The sequence below is a fragment of the Bos taurus genome, chromosome 7, assembly GCF_002263795.3.
Source record: "Bos taurus isolate L1 Dominette 01449 registration number 42190680 breed Hereford chromosome 7, ARS-UCD2.0, whole genome shotgun sequence".
Taxonomy (NCBI): domain Eukaryota; kingdom Metazoa; phylum Chordata; class Mammalia; order Artiodactyla; family Bovidae; genus Bos; species Bos taurus.
Genome location: NC_037334.1, coordinates 93,253,280 through 93,273,512, shown reverse-complemented (window position 1 = coordinate 93,273,512; position 20,233 = coordinate 93,253,280). Strand labels below are relative to the sequence as shown.

At 36.2% G+C, this 20,233-nt stretch overlaps 1 protein-coding gene across 7 annotated transcripts in view; it reads left to right on the top strand.

Annotated features, from left to right (window-relative positions):
- The window catches only part of FAM172A (family with sequence similarity 172 member A), a 421,562-nt gene that overhangs the window by 233,394 nt on the left and 167,935 nt on the right, over nucleotides 1-20,233 (top strand). The window lies entirely within an intron of this gene.

Below are 20,233 nucleotides of genomic sequence, written 5' to 3'. Positions count from 1 at the left end.
ATAAAAGCCAGCATAGCATTGATTGTCTAATTTTTAATGTTTCTAAACTTTGCCATGTATTGCTCTTCATCATGGAAATTATATATCCGTGGTCTTTTCAACTTCCCCACGCCTTACTGCTTACCCATGTGATTTAGATATAAAAATAGTGGTGACACCTGAGAATACTTTAACTGACCTGAATTTATAAATACTGTGCTCTCTTAAGATCTATAAATAACTGAAATCATTCATTTCTTAAATTGATTTCATGTTTACAAATTATATTCAGGTGCTTTTAATTCTGCTGAATTTGTTTTCTACAAAATGGATATCTTAGGATCATTCTCTAACATATGAGTTATGATGTCCTTTTTAAAATGTGAATGTTGGCTTTCAAATAGTTCTTTTAACCATTCAGATATATATAAATGCATTTATAGCTGATATATATGTACCTTATGTTTTCTTCCTTTAAGTCATTAAATTACATAAAACATGAAATTTCATGACTTTATAGAATAGCTTTGAATATGTCTGAAGACCTGCAAGACTGTTCAAATTTAAAACTTCTGTGAAACATACGTTTTCCTGATTTTACCTTAAGACAATTAACATCAAATCTGTACATCAGATTTGGAATTTAAATGAATTTTGGACAGTTTTAAAAAGGAACTTAAGATGCCAGAGTAACAGATGACCTATGCGTCAGTCTTGTTTTGCCTGTCCTTCTTGTCACACACTGGTGGATATTTCTACACTTTTGTTCCACTTTAATATAAAGCACACAGATGTTTCAGAACAAGACTTGACTTCTGACCTTGAGGCTATTAGGGTCAGGGTCCTCAGGGCCTGTGAAATTATCACAAGCTGAGCTAAAGTTTTTCTCCATCACAGGAAGTAACCAGTAAGTAAGAAGTTAAAAAGGAGCTTTGTCAGAGAGACAAGATGGTCTCAGTAAGGGTCAGCTTCTGTAGTCTGCTGTCTCTGCAGGAGGTGCATGCATGGGAGGAGGAATATAATATAACCACTGGCACATCGCATATCTGTCAGGCAACACCAGGACTGAGAAGTCTATTTAATGTAATATACCTTGTTTAGGTTTTAAAGTATTAATGGCGACTATCTTAGCCTCAGATATTTGCTACTTTTTGTCAAGTAACTTTGATAGAGGTATGCAAAGAAGGTATATAGATGGTGGAAGCTAAAGAAAAAGTAGTTTGTGACTTACTGAAAAGAATTCCTCTAAATAAATAACTTAGTTTTACATAAATTTTTGACAAAGCTTGATGAGTACATTTAAGGCCATTGTGTTTCTACTTAATTTCAAGAACTTTTGAAAGATAGCATTGATATTACACAAAAAAATTGAAATATGTTTAAACTTTTTTTTTTTTGCCTAAAGCTGAATCACATTCTTTCCTGGTCTCCCTGTTATTCTTAGAAGAAAACTCATGGTGTTTAAAATGTTGACAAATATTCAGCCTCTCAGTATTTTTCAACATAAATGTATTATATGAAATTGTTTTACAATGATTGAAATATTTAATATTAACTTTACAAAAAAGTTACTTGTGAACATCTTAAATTATGGTTTAGTTTTCTGTTTCAGTAGTACATTTTACATATCAGACAGTAAATCGTTCGGATTTCAGTAAAGTTTAATTTTGTAAAAAAGTTATCATAAAATTGTATCTCCGATTCAAGATTCTGTACACACACATACACACACACACACACACACCCCTTATGGATGGAATGGTCCTAGTTTGTAGCATCACGTTTCAATGCATGGAGATTATTTTCCTACCATCCTCATTCAAGTTCACATTCTTTTTTGGATCATGAATTTTAAGAAAATTTCTTTTAAATATGAACTGTGTGACTAGTACAGTTTTAACATTACATGTAATTACTTTTAGTGCTTATTGTTTGAATAATAGTTACTAGTCAGGACCTGTGCTAAAATATATCTTGTCATTTATTAAATTAAATTCTGTGTAATTAGAGTTTAAAATTAAAGGTACTACTAATAGATATCTGAAAAATTACTTTTAAAGTACAGAATAGTTGTAGAGCTTTCATATTTTGCTAATTGTTGTTTTTTAAAATTGAGAACATAATTTATCATTATACCCTATCTTGAAGTGCAGAATTTGCCTGAAGAATCCAGGAGATGGTTAAGAGATTCATTTTCAAAACCAGTGTCCATTTTATGTAGTAAATAATAACAATGAAAAAAATGATTCTAAAAATATGCCTTTCACTTCCTTTATTCCCATCATATGGTAACATCTCAAGTTTCTAATTCTCTAAACTTTCTGCAATCCTAGTAAAACCAGATATTGATAAGACAGCTCTGGCAGCAATCCTTGCACTCAGTCTTTAGAGTGAAAGGGAAGAACTGTTTATTTTATGAATTGATATTGAATCTTAAAAATAGTGTGTCTATCCTATGTTATTTTTTCTGTGTATTTAAAATAACACTAATAAAGAGCAATAACATACAAAGTTACTCTTATTAAATCATCACTGTCAAAGCCTTCAATTTCTAATAAATTTTGCTTTATATGTCATAGATAGAAATAGTAGTCCTAATCAACAACTTACCAAATTCTTTTAGAAAAACATCTACAACTAATGCAGCTTACATTTGCCTTATAGTAGTTTTTAAAAGTTTAAACTCATTTGTTAGAAATAAAGTGTCATCAAAACACAGTGCCAGTTTTTAAGCTTTGTCATCCCTTTCACCAACCACTTTATGAAGTGATTGCATTGCTTCCATACTCAGTCATTTCAAAGTGTTTTGCTCTTGTCTTGCCATGGTTAGTTTGACAAAATCAGGCCAGCTTCAATTTTTCTTTTATTTGGAAATGTCAGCTTCCTTGTCAGTGCCCGGTTTCAAATCTTAACTCACCTTCCCTGTTTGCAGTGCCCTATACATCAATTTGCATTCAGATTTCTCTCCTTAGTCAAAGTGAAATCACTGTTTTATAGAACACATTAAACAATTTTAGCAAATGTGTTTCATTAGCTTATTGCATCCTCTCAGTTGATATAAAATTAGTATTTTTCTTATTGCTTTTATTTCCTTTTCCACATCATTAGTGGTATGTTCACAACCACCATTAAAAACATCTCTTAGAAATGTGTGAAAAACTGCTCCTTTTGAAAGTGTATCTCTACCCACTTTTGATTTTGGTTTCTCCATGCTTGTCAGCACTTGATTGGCACCTCACTTGCATGTGAATTAAGGAATGAAGGGAACTCGATTTTCCTGCCATTGTTCCATGCTGGGCTCTCTAGCCTCTAGGCAGCCTAAGCTGACCTTCAGCAGCTGATAGAGGACTATTTTTTGGACTTAGTTGTATGTGGACACTCAAGCTCAGTCTACTCTTAAGAGTTGATCTTTTAAAAATTGCCTAGAGCATAATTTGGATTTACACTGAAAAGAAAAAGGAACAGGACTAAAAGAATTATTTTTTGCCTTTAGTGACATGCATTAACTGTGACTTTAAAGAAGCATCATTTACATTCTATCTACAAAGAACAAAGTAAATTGGTTATAGGTAGCATATCTGCTTAATGTGATCAATGGAAATACCTAAAATATGGGCTGCTTGGAATCAAGAATTGAGGAGAGGTAGAATACTGGCTTATAAACAAAGAAAAATTGAGCCATTGGAGTGTCAAAACAATTCAGGCCAAAAACACTTCTTAAAAACCTTTCAAGTTTAAAATGTAAATCAGTAAAAATACATCACTGTAATATAACTTGAATTTCTGCATTGACTGCCTACATGATACAAGTAGCATGTTAATGCGTGGGATGATTACAACTTGTGTATGGAATCTCTATCTTATTTCTCTAGTTGTTTCGTGTGAAAACAATTTAGTTTTTCAATTTTTGTGGGCTCCTTAGAGAGAGACCAGAGGGTATATTATTTTTGCCTCCTATATTCAATTTTGTTTAATTCTTTGCATATAGTATAGATACTGTCTTTCGACTGATTGTTGATGACAGTAATTTTAGGAGTTAGTTGCAAGAGCCTAAGTAAGATCCAGTGAAAGGTTTTATGAACCTAGATGACTAGTAAGGGAGAAGCACACATCAGATGTTAAGGAAACAAAATCTCCATGACGTAAGGACATTGGATCTGGAAAGCTGAATGAAAACAAAGAGGGATTAATATCTTTCCCGGTGCACACCTCCAGAAGCATGTTGAAGTGGATGTGAAGGGAGATGAAGCACAATAAATAACAAGTAATGAACAGTGATTATGCTCATATGTAGATATTGGGGAAAATATTTGTATATACTGAGTATTTAATAATTATGGCTAATAGAATAAATGAGATATCAAAGGAGTTTCATATACAGATGTGATTTGTTAAGCTTCACAGTAGTTACCTCTGTATTGAGATTTGATTTGTTTTACCTTCTACTCAAATGATTTTCAATAAGTATTAGGAGGTCTAACGGTTGGAACTTCCCTGGTGGCTCAGATGGTAAAGTGTCTGCCTACAACGCGGAAGACCCAGGTTCGATCCCTGGGTCGGAAAGATCTCCTGGAGAAGGAAATGGCAACCCACTTCAGTATTCTTGCCTGGAAGATTCCATGGACAAAGGAGCCTGGTAGGCTACAGTCCATGGGATCGCAGAGTCAGACACGACTGAGCAACTTCAATGTCAATGTCAACGGTTGGAAAGAATGGCTCAATTTGTTAATTTTTGTATTAACTCTTCTCCCTTTGTCCCATATCTAACCAACCAATACATTTTGTCAGGTTTATTTTCTTCTCTCTGAAATATTGATCATGTCTTCTCCTCTATGTGCCCACTGTTGTTAATTCATCATTTCACAGCAGTATCACTGCACTCATACACATTTTTCTACCGGCTCTCTTTTCTCTCCATTCCATCCTGTATACCACACCATGGTTGATATTATTTAAACCCCCTTTCTACCAAACCATTGCAGAATCATAGTAAGAAAGAAAGTGAAGTCGCTCAGTTGTGTCCAACTCTGTGCAACCCCATGGACGGTAGCCTACCAGGCTCCTCTGTCCATGGGATTCTCCAGGCAAGTAAACTGGAGTGGGTTGCCATTACCTTTTCCAGGGTATCTTCCCGACCGAGAGGTCAAACCCAGGTCTCCCACATTGCAGGTGGATGCTTTCCCGTCTGAGCCACCAGGGAAGCCCTCCAGAATCATATTGGCTCCCTATTGTCTCACCTCACCTATCTTCTTTGTCACTTTAACACCTTCTGTGTAATCTGATTATCTCTTTCCAGCTGTATTTTTCCCAATAGCAACTTTCAGTTCTAGTCTAATTTCTTATTACTACCATTGTTTAGAGTTGACTCATTGGAAAAGACTCTGAAACTGGGAGGGATTGGGGGCAGGAGGAGAAGGGGACGACAGAGGATGAGATGGCTGAGTGAACTCCGGGAGTTGGTGATGGACAGGGAGGCCTGGCGTGCTGCGATTCATGGGGCCTCAAACAGTCGGACATGACTGAGCGACTGATCTGATCTGACCATTGTTTCATCTCTCTGTGCCTCTACCCCAGGCCTCCAAGTTCAATGTAGTGGAAGAACACGAAACTTGAATGAAGATGACCTGGGCTTGAATCCTAGTTCCGATACCTGCAAATTATAAGTTGGGTCAGATCCTATATGTGTGTCCTTCTCTGTAGGTATCCACTTTTTATAAGCAGAGTTTGAGGGTTAAATCACAAAATTCCTGGTTGCTGCTGCTGCTAAGTCGCTTCAGTCATGTCCGACTCTGTATGACCCCATAGACGGCAGCCCACCAGACTCCCCATCCCTGGGATTCTCCAAGCAAGAACACTGGAGTGGGCTGCCATTGCCTTCTCCAAAATTCCTGGTTATTAGGAATTAAATCATTGTTTATTAAACATGAGTCTAAAGAACCCTCAGTTCAGTTCAGTCGCTCAGTCGTGTCTGACTCTTTGCAACCCCATGAATCGCAGCATGCCAGGCCTCCCTGTCCATCACCAACTCCCGGAATTCACTCAAACTCATGTCCATCGAATCGGTGATGCCATCCAGCCATCTCATCCTCTGTCATCCCCTTCTCCTCCTGCCCCCAATCCCTCCCAGCATCAGAGTCTTTTCCAATGAGGCAACTCTTTGTATGAGGTAGCCAAAGTACTGGAGTTTCAGCTTCAGCATCATTCCTTCCAAAGAAATCCCAGGGCTGATCTCCTTCAGAATGGACTGGTTGGATCTCTTTGCAGTCCAAGGGACTCTCAAGAGTCTTCTCCAACACCACAGTTCAAAAGCATCAATTCTTCAGTGCTCAGCCTTCTTCACAGTCCAACTCTCACATCCGTACATGTTGGCAAAGTAATGTCTGCTTTTTAATATGCTATCTAGGTTGGTCATAACTTTCCTTCCAAGAAGTAAGTGTCTTGTAATTTCATGGCTGCAATCATCATCTGCAGTGATTTTGGAGCCTGTAAAAAATAAAGTCTGACACTGTTTCCACTGTTTCCCCATCTATTTCCCATGAAGTGATGGGACCAGATGCCATGATCTTAGTTTTCTGAATGTTGAGTTTTAAGCCAACTTTTTCACTCTCCTCTTTCACTTTCATCAAGAGGCTTTTTAGTTCCTCTTCACTTTCTGCCATAAGGGTGGTGTCATCTGCATATCTGAGGTTACTGATATTTCTCCCAGCAATCTTGATTCCAGCTTGTGCTTCTTCCAGCCCAGCGTTTCTCATGATGTACTCTGCAAATAAGTTAAATAAGCAGGGTGACAATATACAGCCTTGACGTACTCCTTTTCCTATTTGGAACTAGTCTGTTGTTCCATGTCCAGTTCTAACTGTTGCTTTCTGACCTGCATATAGGTTTCTCAAGAGGCAGGTCAGGTGGTCTGGTATTCCCATCTGTTTCAGAATTTTCCACAGTTTATTGTGATCCACACAGTCAAAGGCTTTGGCATAGTCAATAAAGCAGAAATAGATGTTTTTCTGGAACTCTCTTACTTTTTCAATGATCCAGCGGATGTTGGCAATTTGATCTCTGGTTCTTCTGCCTTTCCTAAAGGACCCTAGTATACACTTATTCTCATTTTTGTTAATGCCATTTCCCCTTCCCAAGTGAAAGAATTTTCCTCCTTACCAGATTTTTCAAAAAGTATTCTCAATTAACCCCCCCCTTTTCCTATAATATTTGTATCTTTTACAATTTAATCTTTACTAATTAGTTTTGTTTTTAAATTATCTTTGATCTCTAAATCTTGCCCAAATCATCTGGAAACAGCTTGAGAATAAAGAGTCTAACATAGCTTTTATTCCCCCCATCACACGTTTGGGAAGAATATATAACAACATGTGAAGTCTTGAATACCTGCACAGTTAATTGACTATTTTATAGAGTTTAAGCCTTAACAATAACTCTCTTACTAATTAAGCTTCTTCATTCTACCCTCCATTTGAATATTGATTAATTTGGGAATTCTGCCTAATCAGTTCTTTCACTTTGGACAACATCACCCCTTTTGTTCCTGGAGTTTCTTATACAGTTTCCTCTCTGCTGGTGTACCCAAACCACAGGGTGACCAAAAAGGCTGCCTCTCTGTGACTCATTCTTCAAAGTATAGTCTTCTCAATCAAAAAGGAAAGTTATTTCTCTGATAATGAGTGATGTTGAGCATCTTTTCATGTGTTTGTTAGCCATCTGTATGTCTTTTTTGGAGTCACTCATTATCAGAGAAATGCAAATCAAAACCACTATGAGGTACCATTTCACACCAGTCAGAATGGCTGCGATCCAAAAGTCTACAAATAATAAATGCTGGAGAGGGTGTGGAGAAAAGGGAACCCTCTTACACTGTTGGTGGGAATGCAAACTAGTACAGCCACTATGGAGAACAGTGTGGAGATTCCTTAAAAAACTGGAAATAGAACTGCCTTATGATCCAGCAATCCCACTGCTGGGCATACACACTGAGGAAACCAGAAGGGAAAGAGACACGTGTACCCCAATGTTCATCGCAGCACTGTTTATAATAGCCAAGACATGGAAGCAACCTAGATGTCCATCAGCAGATGAATGGATAAGCAAGCTGTGGTACATATACACAATGGAGTATTACTCAGCCATTAAAAAGAATACATTTGAATCAGTTCTAATGAGGTGGATGAAACTGGAGCCTATTATACAGAGTGAAGTAAGCCAGAAGGAAAAACATAAATACAGTATTCTAACGCATATATATGGAATTTAGAAAGATGGTAACAATAACCCTGTGTACGAGACAGCAAAAGAGACACTGATGTATAGAACAGTCTTATGGACTCTGTGGGAGAGGGAGAGGGTGGGAAGATTTGGGAGAATGACATTGTAACATGTAAAATATCATGTAAGAAACGAGTTGCCAGTCCAGGTTCGATCCACGATACTGGATGCTTGGGGCTGGTGCACTGGGACGACCCAGAGGGATGGTATGGGGAGGGAGGAGGGAGGAGGGTTCAGGATGGGGAACACATGTATACCTGTGGTGGATTCATTTTGATATTTGTCAAAACTAATACAATTATGTAAAGTTTAAAAATAAAATAAAATTAAAAAAAAAATAAATAAATAAATAAAACAAAAAAAAAAAAAAAAGGAAAGTTATTAAACTAAGTTATCGTCTTTGTTGTTGTTGCTTAGTTGCTAAATCATTTCTGACTCTTTTGCGCCCTGACGGACTTTAGTTACCCGCCAGATTCTTCTGTCCATGGGATTTTTCCAGGCAAGAGTCCTGGAGTGGGTTGCCATTTCCTTCCCCAGGAGATCTTCCTGACCCAGGGATCAAACCTGCATCTGCTGCATTGGCAGGCAAATTCTTTCTGTCTTCTCATAATAGTGTAAGGTAGTGTCTGAAATAAGTCTGGGAAACTCTACTTTATCATCAGTCGTGAATCTAAGATTACTTTTTATTTAGTAATTAGTTACTTTTGCTTATTTCCATGTTTAACTTTTTAAAAATTTTGAGATACAATCTCATATCTGCATTGAGACATAATTGAGATTTTTGAGGTTTACTGAGATATATAATTCACATACCAAAAAATTCATTTTTTAAGTATACAGGTCAGCAGTTTGTACCTTCACTATGTAATTTTTAGAACACCAAAAGAAGTTCCATACTCATTAGCCATCACTCTCCTACTTAGAATCCCACCAGCAGTATAGGAGGAGTCCGGTTTCTCCATACCCACTAACACTCATATACTGTCTGTCTCTTTTACTTTTGCAGTGCTAGTTGGGGTGAAATGGTATCTTGCAGCTTTTATTTGCTTTTCTCTATGACTGATAACTTTGAGCATCTTTCAATGTGGTATTAGCCATTTGTATGTTTGTTTTGGAGAAATGGTCAGTTAAAACATTTTGTCCATTTTTTAATTATGTTGTCATTTTACTGTTGAGTCATAAGAGTTCTTGATATATCGTGGACACATGATTCCAGTGGATATCAGGTACGTGATTTGAAATATTTTCTCTCATTCTGTGGGTTTTATTTTCAGTTTCTTCATGATGATCTTTGATGTACAGAAGTGTTTTATTTAGATGAAGTCCAATTTATCTAGTTTTTGTTGTTGTCACTTGAGTTATTTTTTTTCATTGTGTGAAGTAGGAGTCCAGCATAATCCTTTTGGGACTTCCCTGGTGAGTCAGCTAGTAAAGAATCCTCCTGTCAATGCAGGAGACCTGCGTTTGATCTCACTCCAGTATTCTGGAGAATTCCATGGGCAGAGGAGCCTGGCAGAGTACAGTCTGTGCCATCCCAAAGAGCCAGACATGACTGAGTGACTAACACTTTCACTATTGTAAGTGCAGTTGTTTTTTAATTTTGTTTTCAGATTGCTTATTGCCAGGAAATAGAAACACAATTCATTTTTGTGTCTTCATCTTGTATCCCACAACCTTACTGAATTCATTTGTTAATTCTAATTGTGTGTGTTTGTGTGTGTGTGAATTCCTTAGGGTTTTCTATGTTCAAGATCATATAACCTGTGAATGAAAATAGCTTTACTTCTTCCTTTCAAATTTAGATGTTTGTTTGTTTGTTGCCTAATTGGCCTGTCCAGTAGAGTGGTATATAGAAGTAACTTGAGTGGGCCTCCTTTTGTTCCTGATCTTAAGGGGAAATCATTTTTTTTTCATCATTAAGTATGATGTGTCTTGTGATTACTTCCATCCCTGATAGATCATTTCTGCTAAGGACTGAATGTGCTCCTTAATATCTCCCAGTCACAGCAAGATCAGGTTGTTCAGAAGGCAGAAATGGAGAAATTTTTCACTAATCTTTATAGAATCCTTTTGTAGAGTAAAGGATCCTTGTTACCCCATCAGAATTACCTTTGGAGGAGGTTTTTCAATATCCATATAGATAGACTGCGTCCGGGTCTTCCTGGCTTGTGTCTGTGCCACTCAGAGATTGGGCATTGTATTGCCTCATTCAACAGAGGCTGCCAGGAAATCACTGTCTGCTGAAATCAGTACAATAACATGTTGAGGAGAACCCAGAAAAACTGACATATTAATTTGTTAGACTAAGTCTTTCTATAAGAAACATTTCTTTTTCCTTTGGTTTTATAAAAGATCTTAATGAGAGATTTTGTATTTTACTGCAGAGATGAGAGCATGATTGACTATTGTAAGTCTTTTATAAGAGGGATTATAGAAAGACATATTTCACTTAATAATGGAGCTGTTTTTACTCTTGTTATAGCCTTATGATGATCACTCAATGTAAGCACTCCCCCATATGAGATTCCCAACCACAGTGACACCTCTGATTTGACACCACAAATTGAAATGAGCTCTTAGAAGAAAAAATTTTCAAATCAAAACCATTTAACATCTATCTTAGAAGTTAGACCTCAATTTTTGTTGAATAATTTATTCAGATTAACACAGACAAGTCAAGTAGACTCAGACTTGAAGCATACTAGATTAATGTTAGAGTAAAGCTTGCGAGAACAGGATGGAAGTCAGCTGTGGACAAAGGCTCATTACTAGAGTTCAAGATGGTTTCAAGAAGAGCTAGTTCAGCTGGAGAACTTGAATTTGGAGGGAGCAGCAGTTGAACCAACACTAGGTAGGGATCTGTCGAGCAGTGTGAGTACAGGTTTGAATCAGGAGGCATAATCTGGTTGCAGGGAGCAGAAAATGAAGGCATTGGGTGAGAATTGAGCAAACAGAATGTCATTGGTTCTAAGACTACCTCTTCTCCACAACCAAACTCCACCTCTTTGCCTAATAGGGAAGGAAGAAAAAAAAGAAGATGATTCAACACTGGGACAGGATGAATAAATCAACCAAAGTTTAAGGCCTCAACCATTGACTGGGGATTTAGAAACAGGGTCTTCTCTTGAGAAAGAAAGAGGGTCTAGTAGGCAGAAAAATCAGGACAATGAAATGATGAATCAAGGTAGCAGTTCAGTTTATATAACAAGTCAGAATGAGATCGAGTAGAATATTTCGTTCTAAGTTCATGTGGACACACCTTACCCTTGGTAGACTGGTTATCAGGTTTCTGTGGCAATAAAAGACTTAGGGTGGGAAGAGGTACGTTTTTCCTGCTCTTAGACTGTGAAATGATCACACTGTGGGTCTAAAGCTTTCTCTGGGTCCCAGGAAACAAAGTGATACTACTCCTCTAAGCTCCTGGGATCTTCACTTTTAGAATTGGGACTTTTAACATATATATTAAAAATTATATGAATATATACAATTTTTTCTCACTTCGTATTTTCTGTTGTAAGTTTTCCACACTTTTTCATTGAATGAATTTAGTTCCCAAAAAAGCCCTGCACCTCTGAAGTGTGACTTCATAAAAGTTATTTATTGGAGTTAAGATTGAATATTATGCCCTCAAAATAAGAAGTGGTTCAGAAAACTATCACAGATATTCATTCATTTATTCAGTTGAAATCCCACTCTGTACAAGTACTGGGGAAGCAGATTAGCACCCATGACCCCTAGCTTCAGGAAAGTTATATTCTAAGTGCACCATGTGTGTGTGTGTGCTCAGTCATGTCTGATTCTTTGCAGCTCTGTGGACTGTAGCCACCAGGCTCCTCTGTGTGGTTTTTCAAGCAAGGATACTGGAGTGGGTTGCCATTTCCTCCTCAAGGGGATCTTCCCAACCCAGGGATCGAACATGTGTCTCCTGTATTGACAGGCAGATTCTTTACCACCGCACCACCTGGGGAGCCCTAATTCTAACTAGGAAACACAATTAAACAAAGAGAATAGTATCATAAGATAATGTGAAGTGAAAGTTTAGCCACGAGGTGCTTGTATTAACTTCCCCGGTATAAAGATCCATGCAGTAAATTTGTCTTAAATAAGAATTGTTTCTGTTCATAAAGTGATAAGCTCTTTTTGCCAGAAAATTAAAAAGTCTATAATGCTTTTTTACCTTTGTCTCCTGTAAACCCAGCACTATGGTTAATTTCCCATTTTATTAGTTACTCTCAGCCTTAATCTCTTACTCAGTGTCTTAATTTATACTTATCTTTTGCTTTAAGTCACCTCAGAATCCTTTTCTTAATTAATGGCAGAGGATAAATAACAAATCCTCTGTCTTCTCTGGTTCTTAGTATGCTGCCTAGCCCAGCTGAACTTGTAATAATGCTCAGTAAATTGTTTTTGATCCTAGATTTATATATAGATAAGTTGTCAGAAGCAGATCTCAGATGGTGTTGTGTTGGGTCAGAAGAAAGTGGCATCTGGGCATTTGTACAGAGAGCCACACAACAGAGCAAAGCAAGGTGGATGGGAGAACAGAGCTGACCAGCAAGGACATTTGAGCAAGTCTGTTTCAATGTCTAGGAGGTACAGTTTGTGACCCTGAAGTTTTGAACACTTAGACCATTAATGAAAATTGATCAGTGAATGTAGAAAATCGAGTAAGAAGATATTAAAATCTCAAATCAAGAGAAGTAGCCAAACTTAACCCTAACCCCAAACTTCATTTTCTGTGATTAAATTGAACAAGTTAAACCTCATATCCTCTAGGAATTAGTTTGCACGTTTATATATTTATTAGTGTATTCAGATCTCTTCCTAGTTTTCCATACCTTACTTGAATTAATCTCATAAGTTTATTAAAGAGCATTAGAATACAATAAAATTTTTAATTAATATTATAGTGACAATTTAATAATTGAGTCAAATGATTTAAAAGTGTCCTAGCTTCTAATAGGCTTAGCTTATGTCTAAATATCCATAAATCTTGATATCTATTTTCTAGGATCTTATCTTCAAATTTCTTTACTGCATTAATTAGACATATAAATTAGAAGAAAAGCTTGAATTTGTCTTTCTAGAAGAGAGGCATTAGGCAGAAAGACTGAGTACACTCAGCTTTCTCTTCCAATAGAACTATCCCATGTTGACTTCTTTCCAGTTATAAGGCATCAAGGGATTCTTTATAATTATAATATTGAATTTCTAAGAGTATCCAGTAGCTGTTTGCTAACAACAAAGAAACCTCGACTTTCTCTGTGAAGCGATGTCCTATACGTTGTAATAAAATGATCTGACACCCCTACCCTACGTTGCCTTTGTTGTATTACTGCTCAATTTACATCAGAAAAAAGATTCCTAGTTCCAGTACCGTTAATAAATATAGTTTCTGCCACTCTTACAGATCTACACTATTACAGACTCAGCCTTAAGTTTTCAATTTTGTTTCCTGTTGCACATTTTAGGACACCTATCAAAATGTTAAATATATTCATATTTATGTCCTAGTATTAAATATGTAGTAATATATTAGACATATTTGTGTGTGTGTGTGCTTAATTGTGTCTGGCTCTTTGAGATCCCATGGACTGAAGCCCACCAGACTCTTCTCTCCATGGGATTTTCCAGGCAAGAATACTGGAGTGAGTTGCCATTTCCTACTCCAGTGGATCTTCCCAATCCAGGGATCAAACCCACACCTCCTGAATCTCCTGGTCTCCTGCTTTGGCAGGTGGATTCTACCACTGTGCCATCTGGGAAACCCACAATTAGCATATTATAAACCTTAATATTTGATAACACTTGTGTTTTCTCTAAGATCTTATACTAAACTCTCAAGCAGAACAGATACTTTCATTTCTGATTGCTGTGGTAGAGACCTCTCTTACTCTAATAGAACCTTGTCATTGCTATTATCATAGAATCCATTTTATCTGTCAGCTAGCCATAGACGTTGTTGGGTCAAGAACAATTCTTAACAATTCATAACAGTGTCACTGAAATTGAGCATTTTAAATGGAACTAGTATTTATGAATGTCTTGCAAATCAGAAGGCAGAGACATTATGTTCAGCAGCAGCAACACTAATGCTTAAATGATACTGTGTACCAGGCACTGTCCTAAGCATGTACTTCATGTAAATATACTTTATCTCATTCAATCACTATAGCTTTATAAGTACTGTTATCATCCCCATTTTATAGATGAGAAACATATAAATGTATATTTTTTCCTTTAAAGCTGTGGCCTATCCACTTTACAGCAGAAACCCACACAACATTGTAAAGCAACTGTACTCCAATAATTGTTTTTTAAGTGTACCTCTCCCTTTGTCACAGTAAGCTCCCCCATCAGATACCTGCGCAGTGCGCATGTTATATGATACTATTGGGCTTCCCATGTGGCGCTGGTGGTTAAAGAATCCACCTGCCAACGCAGGAGACGTGAGACACAGGCTCAGTCCCTGGGTCAGGAAGATCCCCTGGAGGAGGAAATGGCAACCCACTCCAGGATTCTTGCCTGGAGAATCCCATGGACAGAGGAGCCTGGAGGGCTACAGGCCATGGGGTCACAAAGAGTTGGACCCAACAAAGCGACTGAGCACACAGGACTCTAACTATGGTGACTCTTATCCATAAAAGAGTCTCCTGGTTTTTCATGTATTTCAGGACTCAGTTCTTATTTCTCTGTTGAATTACATGATCACTTAGTTTTTATTCTCTAGCCTCTTTGCTGCTTATTCTTTTTTGTGCCTTCCAAGCAGACTTTCTGTTTAAATCAATTCTTAATTACCCAAACTAATGAAGGGGAAAGAAGGTGTGGAAAATTTAAAATAACAGGCAATCCCCAAATCATTTTTAAGTTTTGAATATGTTTTGATGTGGTGTTCTGGAAATTCAGTTTAAGCAGAAAAATTGAAAACACTATGAAAATCTGGAAAGCAGATGAGTTTCCTTGGCCAAGCCCCTGGTTGGCTCTTCTTTGTTGCTTCTTCCATGCTGGAAATAGATGGCTGTCTTCTAATGTCGACTAAATGGAATTGACCTTTCAAGTCTTCCTGGAACAATCTCTGCTATCAGTGTTTGCTCCTTCGCACTGTCCACATCAATAAGTTACACCTGGAAATGATAGCTATCTAACGTAGCACCTACCAAGTACCATACATTGTCTTTAAGTGCTTTATCAATATTAATCATGTAATCCTTATGATGGAAGTATTATTACAATCCTCAGTTATATATGAGGAAGCAGCAAAATATTAAGTATAACTAAGATCATACAGCCAGTAAGTTATGGATCCAGAATTTAAACCTAGACTGTGGAACTCCAAAGCCCACATTCGTGACCAGTATGCATACTGCCATTCAGAGGAGAGCATTTGTTTAGGATATAAACAGATTTGTTCATTAAGCATTATTTTAGCTAGTCATTGTACAGCTTACAGTAGGTATTATTAGGCCTATTTGCAGATGAAGGAGTCAGAAAGGTTGAGGAACTTGTCCAAAGCTGTACAACAAAGAGGAGTCAGAATCAAAATTCATTCAGTTTGTAATTGAAATCCCATCTCAGAATCAATGAATTTACCATGAAACATTCCCTCTGATGGGTTTTGGGAAACGTACATGACATATTTTTCTAATAAACTAGAATTTTTTAATTAATGAAGGAACTTTCCATTTAAAGAAATTGTTTATATTTCAAAGCACAAACTTCTTTGATAAGATATATATCTTACCTGACAAAATTGAGGATATACTTTTAAAAGCAAAAATCACACATATTGTACAGATTTATATCAGGAAGAATAAAATTTCATTATTCAGTGCCTATCACTCTGTTAAGACATATCAAATAGTAGGTGATAATACTCTAAAATTGTTTTTCTACATTTTTCCTATGTATTAGAGGAAATATAAGTTTAAATATTGTAACAAAATGAAACTATGGTTGCTTGGTCCTCTGAATTTTACTTACTATAAATTGGAGTTTATATTTCACTGTGAATATTAGACCACTCAAAATTCTTATATTTGAAGTTAAAATTGGAAAAGGAAATGTTTGAGTACCTATAATTAACCTAATACTTCATGCTTTTACGATTTATTATAAGTGTTTCACCTGATACCTAATTCTTGAAAAGTTACGAGATTTTTATATTGCTTTGATTTTATATTATGCTTTCTCCATGTAAATAAAGTTTTTATAAAAGTTTAGATCTCAATAAAGATGATCAAACAACTTAATGACAGATTTTGTTAAACTTTAGGAAAAGAAGTCTTATTAAATAAACTGAAACTAAAACTTAGCAGTATAGAAAGCACTAGAAATGTGAAAAAAATAAGCTATGTTTATCCTCTATAGTCTCATATTTCTCTCCATTGGCTATATAAACCAGTGTCTTAAGGTATCTTTGTCCTTTTAACAGTCAAATAAACAGCTGTAAATAGTGGACTTTATAATAGAAGTCTGATTTTCTTATTTTATGTAGTATTTTTCCAGGGAAAGTTTGTATAGCAATAGCTAAAAGAAAAATATGTTATTTTTAATATTAGAAGCGTTCACTACATACTTGATAGAAAATACATCTGCAGCTAAAAATTTTAATCCAGAATTCCAAAGTGGAAGTCAATTAAGTATATTAGTAGATGTTTACAGAATTTTTCTTATTTACTTGGCATTGTCTATATTATACTTCCTGCCATTATTTTTCCTGATTGAAATATAATTTTTAACTTCTTTTAAGTTTCGAAATAATTTTGTACTCAAGTAGTCCTTTGAAAACCTGGTAATTGAATGTTTCTGATGTAGCTTCATAAAGCATCTGACTTGCCTTCAAGACCATTTGAGAGGGACAGAGCTTTGTGTAGTAGCCCTTAAGCTTATTGTACATTCTAATCAGATTTTAGAGTGATTTTGGACATACAGATACTAACTTTAAAAGAAAAACTGCTCCAAATATCAATAGGTTAGCCACTATGGAGAATATTCTTTGGTGACTGGATGAGTTTTAGTCTGAGAATGATGACTCTAATTTTACATCTTGAATTATTTCTCCCGTGACATTTTCAATTATTCCCTGTTCAAGAACAGTATTCCTTTTTTCTGGATTTTTATTTCCCTTTCGTACCAAACATACAAAAAACTGACCTTCTGAAATGTCAGCAGAATTCAGCTATGCCAGAAAGTTTTAAGAAATCTTTATTTGCACAACCTTAAAAGTAATGCTGGCTGTTTCTCCTGTGATGCTTTCTTCCCTTTTGCTGCACTCTAGATCCCAGAAAGAGTTTTTAACTCTTAAAAATAACCCATTTTAAGCATTCTCCCTAGCTCATAAAAATAACACATTTTAAGAATTCGTGGGAAGTGTATGGTATTCATCAGTATATATTTACTGTCTGAAGCTGATATAGCTGTAAGGTTTTTCAGATCCAATTGATCTATTGCGCATGTTCCCTCCCTAGGTTGCTGGACGTGCTTCTATTTGCATAAGGCCCTGGGCAAGGTTCTTTCTTGCATTGATTGGCCTGTCCAAGGCAGTCTGATGTGTTCTTGCATTGATCACTTTGTCTTTTCTTGGAAGACAGTGTTACACTGAGTTCATCTCAAAACATTCTAGGGAGAAGGTAAAACTTGACTGCAGATGTCTCAATTTTATTCAGATGTTCTTTTGAGTGTAGGCTCTTTTTGCTAGGATAAGTATCTCTTTTTTTCCCCCCTTGCCTAATTTGGATGTTTCTTCAGTTTGAGTGTACTGTAGACTAGATTATATTTGAAAAAGCTGTGTTAAAGAAAATTGCCAGAGTATATGCCACTTATCTTGTACTATTTTTGTTTTTAAAACAGTGTATCTCTCTTCCAGCTAAAACTATTTTCTTTAAAGATAATCCCTTAAACCTAGACATAAACTAAAAAATTTACTGGTGTTTGTGATAGGTTACCACTTATCTTTACTAGCTTTACAGATTCCTTGGTTTGAGTGGAAATGCATTGCTTTATGTGTTTAAGAAAATAAGCAGCTTTGTTAGTTTCACTATCAAACAGTTGTCCAGAATGGCTTGTATGTTACTACTGATTATTGTTAGTTATGTTAATCTGAATAGTATAAACTTGTCAAATGTGGAAATTATTAAGCAGCTACATATCAAGTATAAGTGAAATACACTATCATAATGTAGTTGCACATTATTTGGTGACAATGGAAACCTGAGTTTTAGGATTCAGTCTTCAATCAAATCTGTAAGAAACTGAGCAGTGAATGTTTTACAGATTAACACTCTTTATTGGCTGGTCCTTAAATCAACATTTATATTGTCTGCCAGAGAACATATTTGTCTACCCAGCTAATTATCAAGAAAATGTCCATTACCCAGAACCTATTTACTGCATCTTTAGTAAGGGACTGGTGAGACAAACCTGGATGCAGGGCAGTATCCTCCTCCTGACCAGCTTGCTATTTCATCCAAGCCTATGTGAATTTATAAGAAGGTTTACTTTTGGCAAAGATTTAGAAATGTGTCATGGCTGAATTTGATTATTGTGCTGTTAGTGATTAAACTCTGCTACAACCCCTTAATGGTTTCAGAAAGCATATTTAGTAACACTCACTACAAATCAAGACATTTTCATCTATGCTCTTTTATTTTCATTAAACAGGTCACTATTTCTGAAAATTGTTAAAGTATAGAAATTAAATTGAACAGAAAAACATCCCATCCGTTATTTGACTCAATTGTACTGCTGTGGCATCACTCAGTATATCACAAGCCACAGAAACCTTCTTTTAATAATTCTGTTTTATAAACTTTGATAGTAAAATATTAGGAATCATGTTTCGTTTGCTTCACAAGTGCTAGAATTCATGCTTTAAAATTAAACCTGGAATGAATTAAATGTCTATTATATAAGAGCAATAAGCACGTCAAGTTGTTAGATGATGTCATTTGCTCCCTTAAGGGTGTTCTCTAAAAGCTATAGCATTAATCAGGGATATACATGAGTTATATGAAATTTAGCAAGTAGAAGTGTTGGTAATCAGAATTATTATTGATGTAAATAACATATATTGGAAAATAAGGCCTTATATTGAAAATATTAGATTTGTGGATGATTGGAACTTAACTAAAAGGTCTAAAACGTTACTCATATTTGTATGTGAATTATATAAGTTGAAAAAAGTACTCATAAAATAGTGACATAATTATTTTTTGAAGGTTGGCTATAAATTTGGTAGTTTGGGAAAATTTTGTGCAAATACCTATGAAAAAGGCCTATAAAAGTATTAATATGTAAAAACCTCTTTAAGTACTTAAACACAGCTCTTGAACACTGAATCCCATCTGTGGAGACATGGATATTACATTGCAACTTTTGTTCAGTGCATCTCAACTTGGTGCAAGTAAAGCTCTCTGAAGTGGAATTGTATAGTGTTTGCACATTTTTTCCAGCTAAAATGAAATGTGCATCATCTTGCATAATTTACTTGTCTCTGGTGGTTGAATTTGCATATCTGAATGAGTGAGTATATATCTTAAGCTCCTGTTAGATGTAAAATAATCTCATGAGTAGAAGAGGCTCTTTTACCTCAGAAGTCTGAAGGGTCTATATTTCACAGCAACTCATGATCAAACAAGCTAATTCAGATGCTGGAAAGTGCTTTTGCATAGCTGTGTAGAAGAACCGTTGACTGCATACGACCAAAAGTGTATGGTGCTACAGAAGACCCCGTGGAAGCCCCTCACAGACTGAACGACAGCCCTGAATGCGAGTGACACAGGCAACTGCGCATAAGAATAAATACGCCCTTGAGCTGGCCAGGCTTTCTGCTCTGTGATTCAGTCACGGTTGCTGTATTTCTTCCCCCTAAACCTGTACTACATAATCAGCTTCGTGTATGGACACAGCTGAAGAAATATAATTCATTTTTGGGTAGGGGGAAAAAGGATATTGACTTCTGGTGTAATTACCAGGATGTAGT